Here is a 22,506-nt window from a genome sequence, read left to right as displayed (position 1 = left end):
TTATGTATGTGGGATGCCTCGAGGGTGTAAGAAGAAAACACAACTTTCTACATTTCACTCTATTTCTGTAGCAGTAATAACAGAAAGTTAGTACTATATATATTGAATGCAGGTTTCAATAACTACAGAACAAGGAGATCCCACTACAAAGAGAGCAGATCCCACTGTAACGATATAGGAGAGCAGCTGAGGTCCCTGGTCCTTTATCTCAACCTTTTTAATTTTATAATCATTTTTCCATTAATATAAAGGCTGCAAGGCTGAATTATCATGCAGAGCTTGGAACACTTGGAAGTGATTGCCTTTGCAGATCTGTCACTTTGATGAGAATTGAAGATTCTTATGGAATCGGGAGTAAATTAGGCTTGAAGGTTGAGGTCTAATGTTTGGTTTTCTATTGGCAGTTGGTTTTAGATTTGGGAACAGCTCAGAATTTTTTTTTAAATGAAGGAGGTTTGTGGTTTAGTGATTTATATTTGTGTGTTAAATTGGTAACATTTAAAGTTAGATTTGATTTGGTGATAAATTCTGGACTTTAAACATGGTGGGGGGAGGGTATAAAAATTAAATCAACACAGCTTAGCCATATTCTGAGAGTCCAGTGCATGAGTAGGAGATAATTAATTGACTTATACAGTAATAGCCAGGTGCTTTTATTAGCTAATGGCCCCTACTATAGAATAAGCATCAATTAGAAACCATGGAGTATTTCATTGTAGTTTATAAACAAGATATGCCATGTTAATTTTTCTCATATCTAGTTTGTTTCAGTACCTTTGTGTTAAGTCAGTCAGACCGGATCATAAGTTGTGGTTTTATTTTGGGTTAATGTTTACCACTTGTGGCATTTAGAGGGGAGGCTGGTAATCATATTTCATTTTATGTGGGTTTCCTTTTTTTTAAAAAAAAAGCATCAGAAATAATGTCTTATTTCAAAAACCCAATAGGTGAAATGTTAACTGAGTGCTAAAATACTTAGAGCTTGCATTTATATGGTGCTTTCTCACATCCTCAAGGTGTCCCAAAGCACTTCACAACCAATGAATTACTTTTGAAATGTAGTCACTGTTGGTTATGGAGGCAACCGTCATGGCCAACATTCCATTCCTCCTTCAACCAACACCGCCAAAACAGATTAAGTGATCTTTCGCAAACTGTAGCGTTGAAGGAATGACCATTGTGTGGATAGAGATAATGTTTTCACAACTTCTGAGCTCTAAAGCTATTTGAGATCATTAAAGAGCTACCTAACTTTTTGGCTTGTACCCAATTACTAATAACAGTAATTTCACTAATTAAAATAGGGACAGACGGAGGTTGCCATATTAGATGGTCGCACGCATTGCCTCCATTCAGAACAGGCACCGCATTGGTGATGAAATTTAACTCAGTTCTGAGAATACAAGATTAATGCTCACTTGCCAGCATCAGATTCTGTTATTTCAATAAACTACCAACTGATGCAGTTGAAAACGCTTAGCCAGTAAAGGAAGCTTGACAAGTCTCAGACTGTGGCCAGAAAGCATATGCAGCCAAAAAAAAAAGTGAAGTTTTGGACAGTTTCCAGTAGCTGCATTTAAAATCAAAGGGCTCTGTTTGCCATTTAAATGGACGGGAAATGGAGCTTTGCGAGTTTTGGTGGATGAGCCAGATTTCTGACCTTTCACCCTCAACACATTTATTAATATAAGGGGGTGGAGATATCAGATTACAGTACTTGCCAATACGACTTCTCTTCTGGGCATTTGAATGCTCGTTGCTGCTCAGACGGTAAACTGTTGCTGAGTTGGATTTATTGTATTTGATTTGTTGTTAAAGGGACACAGTCATACAGGTGGAGTTCTAGCGACATGATTTTACCTGGTGTGTAAACAAGAGACAGTCAAGGAAGTAACTGGTGATGATGTGACGACATCTCACTTTCTTTTACGCCATTCGGCTCAGCTGGTCTATGCCAGCGTATATGCTCCACACGAGCCTCCTCCCACTCCTCTTCATCTAACCCTATCAGCATCCCCATCTATTCCTTTCTTCCTCATGCTTATCTAGCCTCCCCTTAAATGCATCTACGCTACTTGCATTACATTCCTAGTTTTCTCCCCCTCCTCTCAAGGCAGGATGGGCTTTGGTACAGGTCCACAAGTACAATTAGTTTGTTTATACATGGCCACTCTTCATATGTGAGATTAGACAGTGAAGGTCACCGGCTGGTTGACTACATTAAGGGCATCGCAGCTGAAATCAATCCCGTTCTCACCAATGCCCATTCATAATCATTTTCCAGCAAATGTCACTGGATCGTGACAATAAGCAGGACCCAAGGAACACTGAGGTCAAGGTTCATCTAATTTTTATACCTCAAATTCATTGCTATTTTTCAGTTTAAAACCTATATGGTTCTGTAAATCTAAATGTCGCTTCCTTTTCTGATTTATTCCCAGAGATGTGTTGTAAAGGTTTGCCCTATTCCCTCTGATTAGTAAAACCAGTTACTATAAAATCTGCTCTTTAACTTTCTCTCAAGTATCTGTTTCAACATTGTATACGTGTAAGTCATTTGAACATCGGTCGGCGCGCGCACTCAGAGAACGGCACTGCAGCACACACCCACATCCGGGCACTGCACTCCCTTTTATATTGCACCTGTGAGCTGCCTGTCCTTTGTGGAGAGCCATTGGAAAGAATGATTTGGATTCCACAGCTACGATTTCTGCATTGTCGACAACAAAAGTTAAAGCACCATTGGCGGCACAGAGTTTGCATTGTTTACATCTCCGCAGTGGTCGGAGTATTGCACTCATGCCGCTGACGATATACGATCAAAAGAAGAAGTGTCCAGAGTGGGGCAATTCTTTAACTGGTGTTATTTATGTGGTTCTTACTGTAAACTATAAACTGGGGGCGCGACTAAACTGCTGTTACTTTGCAACTATTATTCTCAGACTGGTATCTGTGGAGACCAATAATTAGTCGGCAGACTGGAGCTATACTGTCAACTGTGCATCGACCTCAGGCATAAAAAACACAGCGTGTGCACAATGCTGTGTTCTCTCAGCTAACCTTAAAGTTAGGAGAGAGCAGTTGGTTGATCCACTTCCTACTAATATTAAACATTAAAAGGTAAGTTTATGTGGAGCACCTGGGCACATTAAAATGAAGCTTCACACTGCACCGGAATTATACTGCACCCAGTGTGAACTCTAAACTAACATTTCCTCCAAGAAGGGGTTTCACATCTTCTGCCTTGAACGTACTCAGGAGTTAGATCAGAACCTTGCTGCAAAGTTATACTGCCACTTTTCAATTTATATTGACCTTATGTACCTGATTTTGAGATGTTAAAAGGTGCTTTTTATTTTTAATCTTAAATCCTAGTGAAGTGTGAAAATGAAAGAACTCCAACCGTAAGTGGAAAATAAGAAATTTAAAGCAAAGGAACCAAGAAGAATAGAAACACATGAAAAACTTGGAAACAAGAAAACATAACAAAAAGGGAGAAACAATAGGAGCAAAAACCAATTAAAAGCAAATTTAAAAAAGCAAAAGAGAAATAATGGATTGAAAAGGCAAAAGGAAAGACGATTGAAACCTCTGGCTGTGTAAAATGTGTGTTACAGTTTAAGGAGAGATTTATATGGAAAGATGATTGGAAAGGGGCCAGAGTGGGAAATGAAGACTCTTCAGTCTCCATAGAAAAAGAGACCGGGAGGAGGAATCAGTTTTTGCCACATTTCTCCTGGTTTCTGGTTTTATTTTCTGAAATTTTAGGAAGCAGAATAATGCCCGAATTCCATACTTTAATAATAATGAAGGAAGATTTCCTCTATCTTTTCTATAAGGTGTAACAAAATCATAAACTCATTCTTTATAACCCGATTCAAAATGTTGTTAGTGGGAGTGCACCTCATTTACATGGGGCTGGCAGATAGAAGTGCCCATTGAAGCAGCACCCAACTGCCCCATGTGCCAGGCACTTGGGGTGACTGCCTGGCCGTGGGATGGGAGGGGGGTTTGCCCGGGCTCCTTCCAACCCTGCTCAATTCAGAAAATAATTTTTTTTAAATTATTTTCTTCAGGCCACTTGCCCTACCAGCAGCGCCCACTAACTCCCTTGTTAATCTCTCTCAACGTATCAGCCAACACTGAAACGCTGGGTCCCGACTGAGGCTCAGTAGTGAGGAACTCTGGCTTAGGGGGGTCTCCGCCCCCAGCACATCATTTGCCTCGAAAAGGGCAGACAGAAGGTTCCGCCCCTTACAAGACAATGTGCAAACTGGCAGAAATGGCGGAGACCCAGCACATCAGGTGTCCCACCGATCTCTTGCCGTTAGACCGGTAGAGTCCCCGTGCAGGCCTCCTTTAATACTCCACTACATCCCTGCTCTCATGTACCCTTGTAAAGTGTTCTGAGACATTCTATGTAATATGTAAAGAATGCTATAGAAAATGTAAGGAATCATATGTAGTATCTAAGTTGCTGTACTGTCTTACAAATAAGGTTTTTCCTCGAGTGAGTTTATTTTGAATGGATTCTCAATCTCTTGGTCCCTTTTCTTGTGTAAAGAAGAAAGATAGAAAGAACTTTCATTTATATGGTGCCTTTCATGACTTCGGGACGTCCAAAAGCACTTTACAGCCGATGAAGTACTTTTGAAATGTCGTCACTGTTGTAATGTTGGGAAATGTGGTAGCCAATTTGCACACACCAAGATCCCACAAACAGCAATGTGATAATGACCAGATAGTCTGTGTTGGTGATGAGGGATAAATATTGGCCAGGACACCAGGGAGAAGTCCTCAGCACTTCTTCGAAATTACACCAGGGGATCTTTCACGTCCACCTTCACGTGTAGAATTATTTCTCATTATTCATCACTTTCTCTCTTCATTTGCAGATCAGATGGTGCCAGAAAGAGACTGTTCCAGATTGTAAGCAGCCAGGTAAGAAAGATATCAGGTAGGATCGAGGAAGAATACAGAGAAGCAAGTTGCAGTGTCCAAGCTTACTTTATTTCCCTTAGTGTAGTGATGAACACAGGTTTAACTTGGGACAGATTCAGGGTCTGCCTGAATTGCATTACTTGATACTTTACTGCTCTCCCAAGACAAATTTGGACTAGTGGAGCTGATTATGGAAAAAAAAGAACACATACTTTTGTTTAATGATGTCTTGGAGCAAAGTGGTTTCTCATGACCAGCAGTCATATCGTTGATCTGAGAAATTTACATGTTTAGCTATTGGACCTTACAGTAACTTAGCAAAAGTATAGTTATAATAATCATCGTGTTACAGGCATCAACATTAGAACATCAATGAGTAGTGATCCCTCATAAAAGAGCCATTTGCTTTGTTGACAGTAGCTAGTACATAATCACTTTGAAAAGTTGCAACTTGACTTTTGATCTGCAAAGATAAATAGATGCTGTATGATTAAAGCTCATTTGGAGAACATATTGCTTATTCAGATGTCGAGAAGGTCTCCACTCAATGTAAAAGAATTGCCTCGATGTGATTTACACTGCTGTTGCACCTTTTTTAAAAAAAAATGTTATGTCTGCTAGCCTCGAGGGAAATACGCCAAATTTCCTGGGTATGCTCATTTGCATATCCATTGGTGCAAGCATCAGTATAAAACTGGTGTAAGCAGCTGAACTAGCAGAATCTTCACTGCAGCCTTTGAATTGCACTGTTTGTCCTCCTGTGTTCTGTTGAACAGTGCAGGCTAAGAAGGTAAGGCAGGAACACTGCTTGGCTCTTTAATTTCTCTCTCAAATTACTTCACTGCTTGCCATACCAATATTTTTATTACTCATGGACAGCATTATGAATACTTGAGTACCATCTGTGTCCAGAGGGCAGAAGGGCATGGCACCAAGCCAGGGAAGAAGAATGCACAACTTCACTCGTTCAGACTCGAAGCTCTCCTGAAGGCAGGACAAACTGATTCCTGTGTGTGGGTACCACTAAGTCACCAGAATTATTACTTGCGCCACCTGGAGGGAGGTATCTGTCAAATGCCTGGGGATTTAGAGGATCAAATTTGTTCCGTTTTGTGTTCTTGCTGATTGATTTTTTTTTTAGATTATCGTTAGTAGGAATTTCACCCCTGGGTCAATTCTGACTCTAGGAACTATCTGAGTGGCGTAAAGCTTTCTAGGGTTAGGTTATTATTGTACAGATATTCCAAGTTTACACCTGATGATTGATTGCTTTATTTTACACGGAATTGAAGTGAGAGTAGTGGGTCTGTAGTTGCCTATGTCTGTTTTATCCCCCTTTTCGAGTATGGGCCCCACATTGGACTGTTTTTAATCTACCAGTGACTCCCTCAAAGGTTGTCAGTGCCTCCCAAATAATAAAAATGGTACATCTAGTGTGTGCCGATATCCTTTACTCTTCAGGTGTCACGTTGTTACACTTGCAAATTTCTGTGTCACATTTAAAAATATAATGCAATAAAAGCACACCATTTTGAACATACATATACCTCCCCCAGCAATTCAAAATACCCCATCGACACAGGAGGCTTAATAACTGTAATAAGTTTATTCAATCACTTTTCTCACATTAGACTAGTGTATGATTCCTACCTAATCAGTTGTGAGTTGTCACTGTTTTATGAATGCAAAATTTGAGCCAACGTAGACTTTGCACATTAAAGTGTAGCACCTGAAGTATGATGCACAAAATTTGACAAAAAGGAAGTGCACATGTACACACATTTATCATGGTAAGTCAGATCATATCATATATTTTCCAGGGACAGATGTGTTATATGATGTAATGTACAATGTATTATCTTGCTGGAATTGTAGATCTGTGTCCCTTTGAGGTCATAAAGCCTAATTATTAATTAGACAGATCCTCAGCATTTAATTGATATTTGGTCAAGGAATTGTGCAAATGTGAATGCATGAGTTAATGTCAGGCTCAGCTGACAAGTGTACCGTTTTTTAAGATTAATCTGCATCTGTAACAAAGTGAAATCTGAAATGTGACATCTGTGCACACAGATGCATCAACCTAAACATATTACCAATGGAGCTCCTGTGCCATTTTGCATAGCCAGTCAGATGCTATTTTATAAGGACCATTCTATACTATTGTAATACAGAATATATTTTTCTGCTGTTAAGGTGAAGCTATGTCCCTTTAAGGCCACAAATTTTAATTGCTGTTAAATAAACACTGAGGTCAGAGATTATTTGCTCCTCAGGCTGCAGGTCACAATCATGGCTTTCTTTTTTTTAAATGAGTTTAAGATCACCCAAAGGTTAAACATTCTGACTCCTATGTCAAATGACTACCTTGCTTCTTTCTACATTTTTTGTTGAGCGTGACTAAGAAGTTTGAGCGAAAGTGTGCCCAACAAGAATATGTGTTAGCTGTAAATTTCTTAACGTTACTAGCTGATCTCCTGTGGCGCTGCTCATGGTAAGTCAGAGCATGCGCTGGTTTATGGGGATGTGAAACCCAATTGTACCATGTAAAGCACAATGTATTATTCTCCTGCTAAACTGTAGGTGTATATTCCATTACCGCTACAAAGTCTAATTAATGTTAAGTAAAGACTGGATAAGTTCATACAGAGGTCAATGAAGAGGCTGGAGACATTCTGGCTCTAGTACTTGTCTTCCTGGAGTGTTTTTGTTTTTTTAAGTATGGCACAGAAATTTGAGTGTTACATTTGAACTGAGAGAGATAGTTAGATACAAACAGATGTGCAACATCTTTTAAATGTGACCCACCACCAAAACTTCACTTCCTTCTGAACTTAGAAACACTGAGGAGGAATAAGATAAAATTTAAATACAATGCTGCAGCATAAAATTTCAATTCCTTTCACAGTTGGAAGTGATAGTATGAAATCTGAAATGCCAAACAAGTAGCATTCACGCATATGCTCGTAACATTCACTCAAAATACAATAATTTTGGACATTGCTTCTTAGTCATACACAAATTGTAAATTCGATGGACAAGCAGAGAAAGTTCAAGCTCTCTATCATTGTGCACCATGCCAAATGGAAATAACAATCACTTTGAAACCATGGTCTGAATCTCAAAATTTTATAAGTGAATTTTTACAATCACGTTCCTTTCAAAACAGGTATAATCCAAAATGGCTGCCCACAGCATCGCATTGCTTCTTGCGACAGATACAACTCCAACTGTTCAGTCATTTGCATGTTTTATGCCTGACTTTCTATCATCAGAATCTGGCTTTCTTTCAAAGTTGCCAGTGACCTGACACAAGTGAGAGATTGCTGCCAGCAGCACTTAAAAGATCTAAATATGTGCAGCGTTTTATATATGATTGTCTGCTGTCAAATATCTGCTTCAGGACATGTTCACAATTAGCCTATCTGGCATTGGCTGGCTGTTTATACAAACCATGCAGAAGATTTGGGTAAGCGATCTATGATAGCTTACTTCACTGAGGACTGGCGAGGGATTTGACCAGTGGTCCATTCAACTTCTATTTGTAACATGGAAAGGGAGTTACAATCAAAGTTCTTCCCACAGAGACAGCTATACCCCTATTTAAATGAAATAGATATGGCTAGATCCTTTACCTGTTGTAGATCAAAAGCAATGCAGCTCCACAGCTCTTGGAAGTGCATAAATTTAGAATTGCTCTCCAAAAAGGTTCTACCAAACATACAGCAACTAATTAATGTAAAACTGGCGAGGTCACATTTTCTTAAGCAGGCTGTCTTATAATGATGCCCATGATGCTCGGGAAGAACAGCTAATTAACATTATTTTATATTTTCGGATAGGGTGATTGTGTGCCATTGTTCACAATTTGCACAGAGTTGCCCTTATTAAAAATATTTGCTGTAAGAAGCTCTGGACTTGGAGAAAATCAGATATGCAATCCATCTATAGAAAGACGTTTTGAAAACATATGGTGCTTTTTTTTTTAAAAAGTGATCAGGGATTTCTTGATACCAATAAGGAACAGGACTGAATCCTTCCAGAGAAATGGAAATGGCTCTGAATACTAGGAGCAGAGTGAGTCATAAGCCATACACTGGGAAGGGAGGAAGAGACGCAAATCTAATGCACACATTTGGTGAATGGCTCAACCATACACTGTGGGATATTCCCAACAGCCTCTGTCTAGTTTTTTCTCTCTTTTTCTAATGATCTACCATAACTATCTCATCGTGGTCTTGTCGAACATAATAATAGAGTATAAAGCCTTTAATGGGAATACCATTTGATCAGGCAACTGAATAAGTCAAATTCCATTTTTATTACATAGAATTCTGAGATTTCTGCCAGTGTTTTGGGAATGCGTTCTGCAATCCCATTCACTTATAGTTAAGACCGTTGATTTATGGTGACTAAGTCAACTTCTGTTTTTATTATGTGGGAATAAGGTATTTTTACCAGGGTTTTAGGGGCTGTATTGTGCAATTTTGTGAAGACTACAAATTTGCATGTGCTGAAATCTAAAATTACATCCCTGCCTATATATCTTAATGTTACAAGCCACATATGGTAAAACGTAACCAGATTCTTTCAATGAATGCATAGTGAATGTACAAAACAGATACTATTCCTTTATTAATGAAAATGAACTTGCTTCATTTTGAAACAGGCCTCGATCAGATAAATCCCAGCAGCTACAGCTGCACTTCCGTCCAACTGTAATAATCTTGAAACCATTTAATCGTCATCAAATTTATTATTCTTTTCTTTCAGGCCCCAAGTTTTGTTGGCTGCAGCCATTAGGGCAGGAAGTCAAACTACTTCCAGGTCTCCGTGAATGCTGCTCGGAGCCATCTGCACAGAGGTATACAGAAACAGCTCCGGCCTTACTCTGCCGTGGCGAAATACCTGGCTTCTGCTCATCACCTCTCCAAAGCAGCACAGCCGAGATCAGGAAATCAGTGGTGCAGAGAATTCAACCAGTGTTCTCTCACTGTCTTCCATTAACAGTCATGCTTCCTTTTAAACTAGGCACAATCAGACAGATGGTCACCATTCACCAGATACGTTGACCACCGTAACTTTGAAATGGTTCAGTTAAGTGTTAGTAATTATTCACTGCAACAATTTTGCTTCCATTCCAAATCCACTACTGCCCAATGAAAATTCCAGCCATTTTATTTAACAAATTTTAAATAATTCAGCTGATGCCTACCAAATTTGATATGCAACGTCCTGGCACCAAAATCTCAATGTCAGCTGTGTTTGGCCAACATCCCAAATGGATCCTAGTAGCAAGGGTACTTCACTGTGATTGCAAGCACGTGGCAAGTGTTAGAATTTGACATAAATACCAATCAGTAGAAATATCTACATCTTACCATTTAAGATGGTTGCTATTGATAACCCGGTGCCCGGTTTAAACACGGCCGCCTGCTCCCGGTGCCCGGTTTAAACACGGCCGCCTGCTCCCGGTGCCCGGTTTAAACACGGCCGCCTGCTCCCGGTGCCCGGTTTAAACACGGCCGCCTGCTCCCGGTGCCCGGTTTAAACACGGCGGCCTGCTCCCGGTGCCCGGTTTAAACACGGCCGCCTGCTCCCGGTGCCCGGTTTAAACACGGCCGCCTGCTCCCGGTGCCCGGTTTAAACACGGCCGCCTGCTCCCGGTGCCCGGTTTAAACACGGCCGCCTGCTCCCGGTGCCCGGTTTAAACACGGCCGCCTGCTCCCGGTGCCCGGTTTAAACACGGCCGCCTGCTCCCGGTGCCCGGTTTAAACACGGCGGCCTGCTCCCGGTGCCCGGTTTAAACACGGCGGCCTGCTCCCGGTGCCCGGTTTAAACACGGCCGTCTATTCAGGGTTAAATAAGGCTGATGACCAGCCTTCGGGAATCCCATCAAGTTAACATTCAGGTTCCAGCCTGATGCACGTGACCCATGCATTGGGGGCTGGTGCTACTGACACAGGTCTGAGCGCAACATAAATGCAGCTTTACATTGCAATGAATGTGATGCTTTTCAGTAGGTGATGGCTGATCCTCAGCATTTTTTGATTGCACCAGTGTTGATTTTAAGTGAGCTGCACTGTGAATGGAATTTCCCTCTAATCTGCTGCAAATTACTTTCATATAATCCTATAGTAATGACCTCACAAAACAGTATGATACCAGGCTTTCAACATTTGGAAATGCGCCAAATAATTTTTGGCAGCTAAAAAAAACAAAAGCATTAAAATTGTAAATACAAACAGACACTATAGTGATGATTGAGTTAAAGGCCATAACCAGTTCACTCCTAACAGTATAGGATATTACCTGCACCCCTTGATTAGGTTACAGTTTTGTAACCCATTCCCTTTTATCTATTATTCTGGATTTTAATGAGGTTCATTGGAAAACAGCTTTGCCTTAACAAGGGATAAGTCACAGACAGATGGCCAAGCTGTTGGAGTTATCAGCTAATTAAAAATGATTTAATAAGAAGTGGAACTGGAATAACTCTTCAGTCTGACCTTTATTCAACCTTAATTAGTTATGCTGTTGTGCAGTAACGAAAGATTACACTTAAAGGAGATTTTTTTATTGGTTAGGAGAAATGTAGTCCATACCAGTTTTATTTTAGACTCTAATTAAAATTATCTTTTATGCTTTTGTACTAGAAAGACAAACTTTGCTGTTCATTCACGTACGTGACTTTATGGTGGATAAATGCGCACAACCTGGAATAAGAAGGCATTAGTAATTGTAATACGTGATTGTTTAAAAGGAACAAATGTGCCACATACATTCCTTTTTTTCAGGGATTTTGAAACAGTTTGTTGCACAATAATAATCACTTTTCCGTCCATTGAACATACACATGTTAAGCTCTTTTGCTCGATTAACAAGAATGCTGAATTTTTAAATTCTAACTTGAAGTAACATTACCATGCTTTGTAATTGTATTATTTCATACTCCTCAATGATCGTAGGAAGCACTCTTCAACATCCAGCATTTTACTAACTTGCCCATCTTCTTATTGATATTCTAATTTGGTTGAGGTTCTTTTAGTGAGTTAGATTATTTATGTTAACAGTGTAGACACAGGACACTCCCCATTGATGGCACATTGGACTATACCACGTGGCTCTGCAAATAATGTTTATATATGTGTGTGTGTGTATTTATATGTATGTGTTCAAGTACAGTTCTTTACATATTTAATGCAGAATAGATTTTATTCCTTGCAATAATATTGAGCATTTTTGTACTTCCAGGTTTGTACTGACACACAAGCAGAACCTGAGGTGCGGAGATATTTTGGTCAAGTTACTATTTGTACTCGAGCTTTATAACAGCAGGTGTCAGGCATAACACAAGGCAATAATTGCCCACAGTTCCAGTGACATGATGCTATCAGTTGTAGAAGCCAGGACCATGGTCTTGCCTCAATCCTAGCAACTTCTCCCAACACATTAGACTTTACTAATTTGGCAGTGATCTTGTTTATATTTGAATGAATATCTCTCTCTCTCTCTCTCTCATAGCCATTACACTTTTTTAAATTGCAGAGATCACTCCCTCCCTCTGCAGTTCTGTATCTCAGCACTTCAATGAATGAAAGACGCCCACACCCACCTTAGCCTTCAATGAACCGCTGAGATACTGAGCTAGAGTGGGGGCAACTTTCACAGTCCTGCAATTCTTTATCCTTTGAATTCCATTTTTTGTAGTATTGATAATGAGATGGTTTCATGGACCTAGAAATTGAAACAGCTAGTAGGATCCAGGAGTGGGAGTGATAGTAGTGGTAAGATAGTGGCCTTGTTATCTTTGAAAGAGAATATTACTCTGGGGTTTGGGAAGGAAGTGATTTCAACACAAGGTACCATATGCCTTTGATATCTCCCACAAGAAAGCTTTTCATTTCTGTTTTAGCTGGTAGAAAAATCATTGTTTTTATCCATGGGCTGTGCAGTCTCAACATTTGTGTTGGTAATGCCCAGAATAGCCATCAGCCAAATGCTTTTGAGTGTCTCCATTATTTCAATACAGATCAGCATCCTTTTCATTCCTAAATAGTCATTCAGAGCTGTCAATCATTCAAACAACTCCATGCTGACTGAATTGATAGCTTTGTGAGATTTTAAAGGTATAATAGAAGATAAGTCGCAATGTTTCCAGAGGCAGGGAAGAGAAACATTACGCAAAATAATGAAGCATTTGCTAGGCCACTATACCCCATAATTGTCGTCTTTTAATTAAAAGTTTAAAAAAGAATGTTGCATGAGGAAGGCGATTTAATATGATAAATCTTTGCATTCATTCCACTGCCTGTAAATTACTCAAGATTTTACATCTTATGAGTTAACTGGCCAGCCACTTATGGAAATACTTCTTTATTTCACTCCTTTTATGGATTACACTCTTATACATGAAGACACAGTGGGATAGACCTTGATTAAATCAGGAGAGATATAAAATGGGTTGTCAACTTGCTATCGCCCATTTTACACTATCGCACAAAGTCAAGATCTACCCCAGTTTGTTCACATATTCTTATGCATTATCTTCAATTTAATTTACCATACACTCTTTTGCTTTTGTTTTTTAAAAAAAATGGAGCATTGAATACAATTGAAGGAGATTTCTCACACATCTCTCTTTAGAAATGCTCACCAGAATTGCCGGGATCAATCTTACAATCCTAGTTCCTTCTATCCGAGCCAGGAACGAGGGACAGAAGATTGACCTCGACAATCCAAGTGTGCCATGATCCCTGCTAGAAAAATAATACAAGAGTGTCTTTATTTAAATGGAAGTTAAGTTGAAGTGTTTGCTGACCAGGCGATTGTGATTGAGAATTTTGAAATAGAACATCCTTGTTTGTGAATAAAGCAGCTTTAAACGCAAACCACAATGGTGCAGCTGTACGGCTTGTTTAGAATTTAATTGGTACAATAGAGCTTTTGCTTTCCCGAGGCATGATTACTATACCTTCTCCATCTCCTGGTGGGCTTAATGTATTATAGGTAGTCTTTCTGCAATTAACAAGACAAACCAAATACATTTTAATTTATTTGATAGAAACCTTGAAAATACAAATTGTAGCTAGACTGATCATGCTAGCTACCAAAACCCTTTTTTTAAATAAACAGGCCAGTTATACTTCACATTTTGCTTTAATAAAAAGCTGTTCCAGCTTCACATCGATCCAAACTGTGCAGTGTAACTCAGCTATGAAATCACCAGTGTCAAATTTAGGCAAGCAGTGCAAGATCACCTGAGAACAGCTTGCGTTTATATTGTGCACTTAGAGGTAAATGTCTCAAGGCATTTCACAGAGCAGAACTGCATGCTTAGCATTAACAAGAGAATTGAGGGTGTTGACCGAGAATATGGTTAGAGAGATAGATTTGTGTCGGCTTCTTCAGGTGAAGAACTAAGATAAAAAGGTAAAGGGATTTAGGGAGGGAGTTCCAGAGAATAGTTTGGTGACAATGGCAGAGCGGAAGGAAAAGCGATACATGGGGCCAGAGTCGGAAGACTGAAGGGAATAATCTCAGTGCAAAGCAAAGTTTTAAAAAGGTCCCATCCACTGGACAGCTTGTGTGAACTTTTCAAACTTCACTTTTAATCCTAATGGAGAGCCAATTGCCCTGTTGGTCTTTTGCTAACATTAACATTTAACCAGCATTTAAATACCATTAGATACATGTGCAGATCTCTGGCCAGAGGTTGATATGGAGCAGTACATCTTGATCCTGCCAGCTGTGTGTTGCTGCAAGTAAGTGCCAGTCTCAAACTGGTACCTTTAGTACGATAGGACCGTTAAACAACATTGGACCTTGGGTATGCCAGTCTTAGGTCACTTCATTTTGCCTCGGTAGCAAGAGAGTTTTGAGTTCTGGTTGGTTGTTATTGTATTTGAAGTTCACAGCATCAGTGTATTTGGAGACAGGAGGCCCAGAAATGGGAAGGTTTTATAAATGTTGCAATAATTTTGATTGATTTTAAATCAATAGAATACTTGAAAAAAACATTGATTAAGATGTAATAACCGCAGCAGAATTCCAGTTAGAAATAAGGAAAATTGGACAAATAAAGATAAATCAGATAGAAACTCATCACTTCCATTTACCAGAATTCATCTCAGCAATTTAGCACTGTATGCTTGGGGCTTGGCAGTGCCAAAACAATTGATATTTAGGTCAAAGATAGACAAACTGTCCTTTCACATTATACTTTTATATGCGCAAGAGGAACCCAATATGGTAATAATTAATATTCCCACAGCAGTGTCCTTTGGAAGCTGTACATTTTATCTCAACGAACAGAGACTAGGAGATAAGTCTTTGTTTAGAAACCAAAGGACGAACACTGCCTTCATTAAGTAAGGCAAGAAGTAGTTGTACAGTCGAACTTAAGCTACACATCACTACTACAGGGAAATGGGCCAATTGTGGTCTCATCAGGCTTCCATCCAATTTTCCCAATAAGTGAAACAATGACACTGTGGTGCTTTTATCAAGCAAATGTTAATATTATTAGAATGTAGGGACTGTACATTCTAGAAATTAACTGCTCAGCTCTGTTGTTACTGCTTTACTGAAAAAAGCCACGGTTCTCATTACTGGAATTCATTAGCAAAATGAAGGTTTACAGGAAAAACAGCTGCGAACTTGGATAGGTTTCCAAACATCATATCAAGGTATGTGCTTTTAATCAATCTGTACTGCGTTTTGCTAATTCCATCTTCAGCATTGAACAATTCACACCATCATCTTAAGCTTGTATGCGATAAATTCAAATTTATTAATTTGAAAACTACAAGCCAGGTTCTCTGAGGGTTAACATCAGTCATAAATATTTAAATAAGACAGCTGTGCTGTTCACAATGAGCACCCAAAACTCAACTGGGGAGAATTGAAGACTGTGCAAAATGTATAGTTTAATCAGGCATACTTCAGCGCACTGTGTAAATTTTAAAAATCAAATATATTCAAATGTATATTTCAGTAATGGGCAATGTAAATGACAAATTAAAATAATTGAATAGTTTAGATTTTCTAGAAAAAAATGCAAATGTACAAATTTCAGCAATGTTTATTAATTCTGCAATATTTTTCAAGTCTGTGGTAAGGCAGCTTTTTTGGTCTAATCAGAGTTAACCTGTGTACCGCACTAATTCAGTGATACACCTGGTAGAGAATTCTGATCCAGGTTAAACTGCCAGAAATTATGAATAAAGCAAGATATTTTCAGTTTATTTTGGGATTTCTTCCATAATTACTACATGTCTCATGTGAACCAAACTTGGAAACCTTCCTCTTGTTTTTTCCTCCAAATATACCATCCTTTCACACCCTTTCTGCTGCATTATTCCTGATTGCATTGAAAATATTACAAATCATTATACCGTCTCCTATTCTCACTCGCTCTTTTCCAGGGCTTCAAAACTGGGAAACTCCTAATCTCCCTCAGTACTTCCTTCTACAATCTTCAGGCTTTTAAAACCCAAGCTTGGTGTCGCCTAATCATCACTACTTCCTGAATCATCTCAGCCTCACTTTTTGTTTGCAACCTTTGTGATGCCTGCACTATGGGTCTTCACCATTGTTTCTCAGTAACAAAAAAAGCACATAACTGCATGCACTAGCACATGTATTAGTTCTATAATCTTCAAGTCAAGAGAGTGTTATCTATTTAAGTACACATTAAGATATCACCGGATTTTAAGTTAGCTCACTATGTACAGTGTGTTAGCAGTATAGTCGCAAAGCAAAATAATTACTTTTTAAAATAAACACAATCCTTAATTATTGTAATTCAGATCTCTCATTTACAATGCATGAAGTTTACTTGATATCCATTATAAAACTGATTTTTAATGGATATCAAGTAAAGTTAAAAATTTTAAACTTATTCCACACTAAAACGGTGCAGCATTTCAAAAGTGAATTGTGAAGTTGTGCTGTACTGTTTGACTAGCCACTGTACCATTGGTAATGAAATTCATTTTACAATTGCCAAAAAAGAAACATTTCCTTTAGTTTCCATGTTTTCTTCTTTGCACCTTTGTCAGTCTGATTCCATTTCTTTCCCACTTGTTCTTGATGACTCTGCATCTCTCTTTCTTCATCCCTATCCTTTTCCAGTAGCATTCATCCTGATCTTTACTATAACTTATTTTTCTTTCTACTGCCTCTCTTCAATGTGCACAATCTCCATCTTTAAATGGGCGAATGACGTTTGGGGAAGATGTAGCTTCACAAGAGGAAGGCTCAGTCTTTAATCAGGACCGACTACCCATTCCCACTTACCAGGAAGGGCTATTCCAAATGTTCTGATCTAACAATCCGAAAGGCAGTTGTTGAAGTTTCTTATACATTTTCATTGGCCAAGTATTTTAGAAATGATCTAAAACATGGTGTGCTTGGTTGAAATAATGTGTGTAAAACACAAAGAAATTTGGACTAGTGTTGGACCACAATGTGGTTTGTGTTTATAGCAATGGCTTTTCATGCTGTTTGCGGAGGTAACATTAAAAAGGGAAACTTCTTGAGCGCTTAGGTTCTGCACATAGCGGTGTTCAAATAAACGACCATTGCCATGAATTTACTTTTCTGTATTTTAGAAATTTTTGTCCTCCACGATGAAAGAAATTGTACTTGCACTGCACCTCACTACATCTCTCAAAAAAAAGTACCAAAGCACATCATATACAATGAATGGCTTTGAAATGCAGTCACTGTTATGTAGTGCCACAGATGTATTTGCTTGTTCTTGATCGTTCCTTTCTGTGCACATGGTTTTAATGCACCTGACATTTATATTAAAAAAAAGTGTTACTCTCACTGATTTTTTATATATATATATATATATATTAAAGCTAATTTTTAAAATAGTTAGTGGTAAAGGGCACAAACAACTTCTTAAAGCTTTTTTTCCTACCAGTGTGCAAGTTACTTTCTCCTTTGATTTGCGATTTTAATGAGCAAGTGGTGGGGGTGTCACCTGTGCAGCTTGAAGCCTGTTGTGCCTGAACACCCCAACCACCAGCAGCTGGCAACTCCTGACAAACCCCGTACAAATCACTAGGTGGATGAATGAAAAATTAACAAAACTCTGTTAAGGGATTTATTTTGAAAATGGTGACATTTATAGGGATTGGAGAAAGAATAGTACTGACAGTGGCTTTTGAATTTTATGATCTCTCTCTTATGCTCACATGGTAAAAGTAACCCAAATGGAGTTTCACCCTCTTGCCAAACACTCATTGTCAAATGTCAAATGGAAACTTGAAAAGCAGGTGTTCCAGATGTTTGGATAATGACTACAAAAGAAAAAAAGAAGCAGCAAAATGCCATTATAAAAAGTTTCAAATTTTAGGTAGAATTTATTTTATTCTATTTCCCTTGTATTTTTTTTCTAATTTCTCTGGTAATTTTTTTACGTGGTTGTGTTATTTTGATTGCAATTGTAGTAAGTATAGTACAACATAGTTGCTTCTGGTTTGTGCTATTGGCCAGAATTAAAATGAGCTGTTTAAGTTGTTGGTAGTCACATGATGCTGCTGATGTATGTATTCAGTTAGGTTCTGTATTCTGTAATTGGTTTTGTGATGTATGGGGCTTTTTTTCCCTCTGAGCTGATTTATTATGGTTTGAGTAATTTGTGAAGTGCTGTTTATACAGTATAGGCACTTAGTTTTAATGTTGTTGAGGTGTGTTTTACGTGGAATTTTATTCCTGAGGTGATTTACTATTGTGCAGGACCATGAAGCATGAATGAAACAATCTTTTCCATATTCGTTTGTTAAATCAGCAGTTCTAGCTTTTACAAAGCATTGGTTCCTTAGGAACCTTCGTCAATGACAGAAGAATCCAGAATACCTAGAGACTGCAGTGGTCTATCAAGGGATAATGAGGGGAGATTTGCTTTGGTCACTGGCTTCAAAAAGAATGTGTTTACAAAGTTGTTATATGTAATGACCAGAGCAAACTTTCTTTCCCAGATGGACTTGAAACACTGAAGTTTGGTTGTCAGTCATAATGTGATGTTGCACTAGAGAGAGACAACTAACTGCTGGAATACTGAAGATACATTTAGATCTCCTTTAGGTTTGAAAAATTTAAAAAATGGCTTGGAGGTTATAGGAAGAAATAATATTTCACACTTAATTCCCCACATTTCGATTTTCTGAAGTGGCTTAAAGTTTAAGGGAGCTAATCTTTGAGTGTCAAATATAAAGGCACTTTAAACACATTTGCACTTTTACACCATGCTGATCACATCCTATATTCAGATCTATCAAGTTTTAACTTGCTACCAGCAGTTAATTAAGATATTAAACCAGATGCTGGTTCAAATTATTTAAATTCACTGGTTCCCAAGAAAATGAGACATTTGACCCTCTGAGCAAATGACGTACTTTCTTGTATTGATGGTGACAAAGAATAAAAAACTGCAGCCAAGACTAAAGATAGACAGTCAATCTACTCCAAAAATGGCACTTGCAAAACAGTCAAAAAATATGCAGAGGAAGCTAATCAGTGACAAAGGGGTATTCAAAAGCATGAATCTGAGAACCTGCATGATGCAGTGGGTAAATTTGTGATTTGGTACTAAAACATACAGATTAACAAGATCATGGGTTCAAATACCAGCCTGCGCTAATTAGCGGATCTCAGCTGGTGCAGTGGAAATCGGATAGAAGAAAACTGGACTAGGATCAAAGATAACAGACTTCCCATTAGGGCGGGTTTTCATTATTTGTGGAACTTCTATGTCCAAATAGCAATTTCCTCAATCCGGTGACTTTCCTCAGTTCTTCCTCTGCTCGATGCAACTAACTTATTTGTTGGAAGCCAATCTGCCTGCAAGGATTTCCAAACGTGAACCCTGCAGGTACAGACAGATCTTGGATTTTGGTTTGGCAGAATACTTGTGATGCATCTCACAGCGTCGCAAGTCAAAATGGTTTGTCTTAACTCTGTATAACATTTTGATAGGACCACGTGCACTTTTGAGTGCTCTGAAATTCAAGAAAAATTAGGTTTTAGATCAATTTTAAACACACAGCTATTGTATAATGTATCTCAGCCGACAACGTGAATCGAATATTAATTTCTACACCATTCGAGGAGCATTAAAAAGCTAATGCCAATTTCTTCACGCACTTGGCTTTTAAAGATTCTGGCACAATGTAGGTTGTGGTGGGATAAATTATAGCACAGCAGTGTTTTTAAAAAATCTTTTTTTAGGAACTATTTCTAGCAATAGATCTGATGCAAGTTGGGTGCTCTGTTACTGTATAGACTATGTTTTGAGAATCAAGATATAGCTCTTGGTATTTTTCAACCTGCAGCTGCATATTCATTCACCATACGGAACATAGAAGCATTTATGGGGAAGCTAGATAAGTACAGGAGGGAGAAAGGAATAGAAGGCTATGCTGATAAGGTGAGATGAAGTAAGGTGGGAGGAGGTTCGTGTGGAGCATAAATCAGACCATTTGGGTCGAATGGCCTGTTTTTTTGCGTTAAATTCTATGTAATTCTAGACAGTTGGCTTGAGCACCTCTGGGCAGGGAGAGAATTGACCAAGGTTCCTACCCCCTGACTGCCATCCAGTGACCACATGTGGATGTCAGGTGAGGACAATTTCAGCTGTGATGCCCACAATTGAATAACCAACCAGTACGCACCATCTAAGCTCCTATATGAAGAATAATCACTTGAGCAAGATACAAGACAGATACCAGAACCCTTGGAGCTTCAGTCAGTGCCCTGAGGAGAACGTTTTACCATTTTTATACATTAAAAAAATCACCTATCATCATAAACAATATCTATGTTCAGAAAGATACAGATCAGATCAGATTTGTAGGGGGCTGCCACAAAAAAAAAGCACCCGAAAGGGTTACAAAATAGAAAAATCAGCTCAACTGAAGCAGAAAAGTGCTGAACTGTTCAGTCACAGGCCAACCAAAAAAAAAACCCTGCATGAGAACATTATTCACAATTAGTCAATTTAACAATGACACCAACTCCTTGTCAAGGTTGGCTATTGAATCTGGTAAGTGATAGATGAATGTTTGCTGCCTTTTGCAAGTCATACATAAATATTATGGCAATGTTTATAAAACCTTCTCCAATATCCATGCGAAAAAGATGTGAACTTTTAGAAATTCTATGCAAGTAATGTTTTGTGCCATTCAATATATGGTGCTCAAAATGAACAAATTTAATAGTGCCTTTCTGTCTTCTACAACAGTCTTATCATAGATACCTCAGAATGCAGAGTCCAAAGAAACCATCTCTTGCGTTTGCACAGATAGGTTCACCACAATATTACTAGATCAGTGCGTGACGCCATCAGCACAGTGTCAAGATCCATAAGGACTTTTTTGGACGGTAAATACAACCAAAGGGATCTACCACAGAAGATCATATTGGGGGAGGGGGGAAACAATGGCCATTCAACAGCCTTACCTTACCTCTAGATCATGTAAATGTCATTTGTTTGTTCCACAGTGCAAAATGTCCATGGCATTTGTAACACGCATAAGAAAAAGCATCTTGATATTGCTACCACCTTAATGAACATTAAATGCTATGTCTGCTCTTTTCTTGTTGCCACTAAGCCAGAGTAACAATTGCCAGCACTTATGAGATAGCTCAAGTGCTCACAATATTAGAGAGGTCTGAAGTTTAAAAGTGTTCATTTTTGGGATGTAATTTCATGAAGTCTTATCTACGAAGATGAAATGCAGCTGTTAGCATCTCAATGCAAGCAAGGAAATTGAGCTGTGATTCTTAACAGACCCTACTGAAATAAATTGTAAAGAATCTTCTCTTTCTGTCAAAGTGTACTGACATTTGAGAACGTGGGTAAGTATCATACAGAAATGTTTGTGGACTTCATTTACCGGTTTCTTCAAATGGCATTATATTTAAATCAAACTAAAGTGGGGTAGAATATTTTGATTTATCTCTTTCTGACAACATGGCTAGATGCTTATCAGCCAGATGACGTTTATAACGAAGTTTACCAGTCATGTCTGGAAACTGTCTTCGCTGGGACAAGACATAGGTTCAATGCTGCATTGTTCCAACAGTGGCTCCATGCGGAGAGTCTGCCATTAGTTTTTTCGCCATTCTTTCTGGTCCACATTAGAGCAATTAGAAAGGTTAGTATCCCATTAATCCCATACTATTTACATTCCTCAACCATTCCTAGGACCAATGCCAAAGAAATATCATGGCTTTTCAGCCAGTCATGTTGATGCTTTTTTTTAAATCTTCAACTGACCTTGATTATAAGAATTGTGTAATAATGAATGAGAAGTAGGTGTGCATTTACTGAGAGATTCTGCATACCAGGGATCACTTTGACACCAGCATAAACACATGTCAGTGCTGTTGCTATTTCTGTCTCAGTACGTGGATTGTTTTGTTAATTCTGTCCCATGTTTCTTAGCTTACGCCTTCTAAGTTCTCACTTTCTTACAGCCAATGAATATTTGACTTGAATTATTCATTTTGAGAATCGAGCGATAATGGGCCATGTTTTCCTGAGTTTGA

The 22,506-nt window shown here is 38.7% G+C and overlaps 1 protein-coding gene across 2 annotated transcripts in view; it reads left to right on the top strand.

The window, feature by feature from the left end:
- The window catches only part of sema6d (semaphorin 6D), a 189,355-nt gene that overhangs the window by 70,429 nt on the left and 96,420 nt on the right, over positions 1–22,506 (top strand). For both annotated transcript variants that reach the window (XM_067971432.1, XM_067971433.1), the window contains exon 3: positions 4,896–4,941. The gene's annotated coding sequence lies outside the window, so the exon portion shown is untranslated. The remainder of the gene's footprint in view (positions 1–4,895; positions 4,942–22,506) is intronic.

This window comes from Heptranchias perlo, chromosome 34 (assembly GCF_035084215.1).
Source record: "Heptranchias perlo isolate sHepPer1 chromosome 34, sHepPer1.hap1, whole genome shotgun sequence".
In the NCBI taxonomy this organism is placed as follows: Eukaryota; Metazoa; Chordata; class Chondrichthyes; order Hexanchiformes; family Hexanchidae; genus Heptranchias; species Heptranchias perlo.
This window is presented reverse-complemented; position numbering and strand designations above follow the sequence as displayed.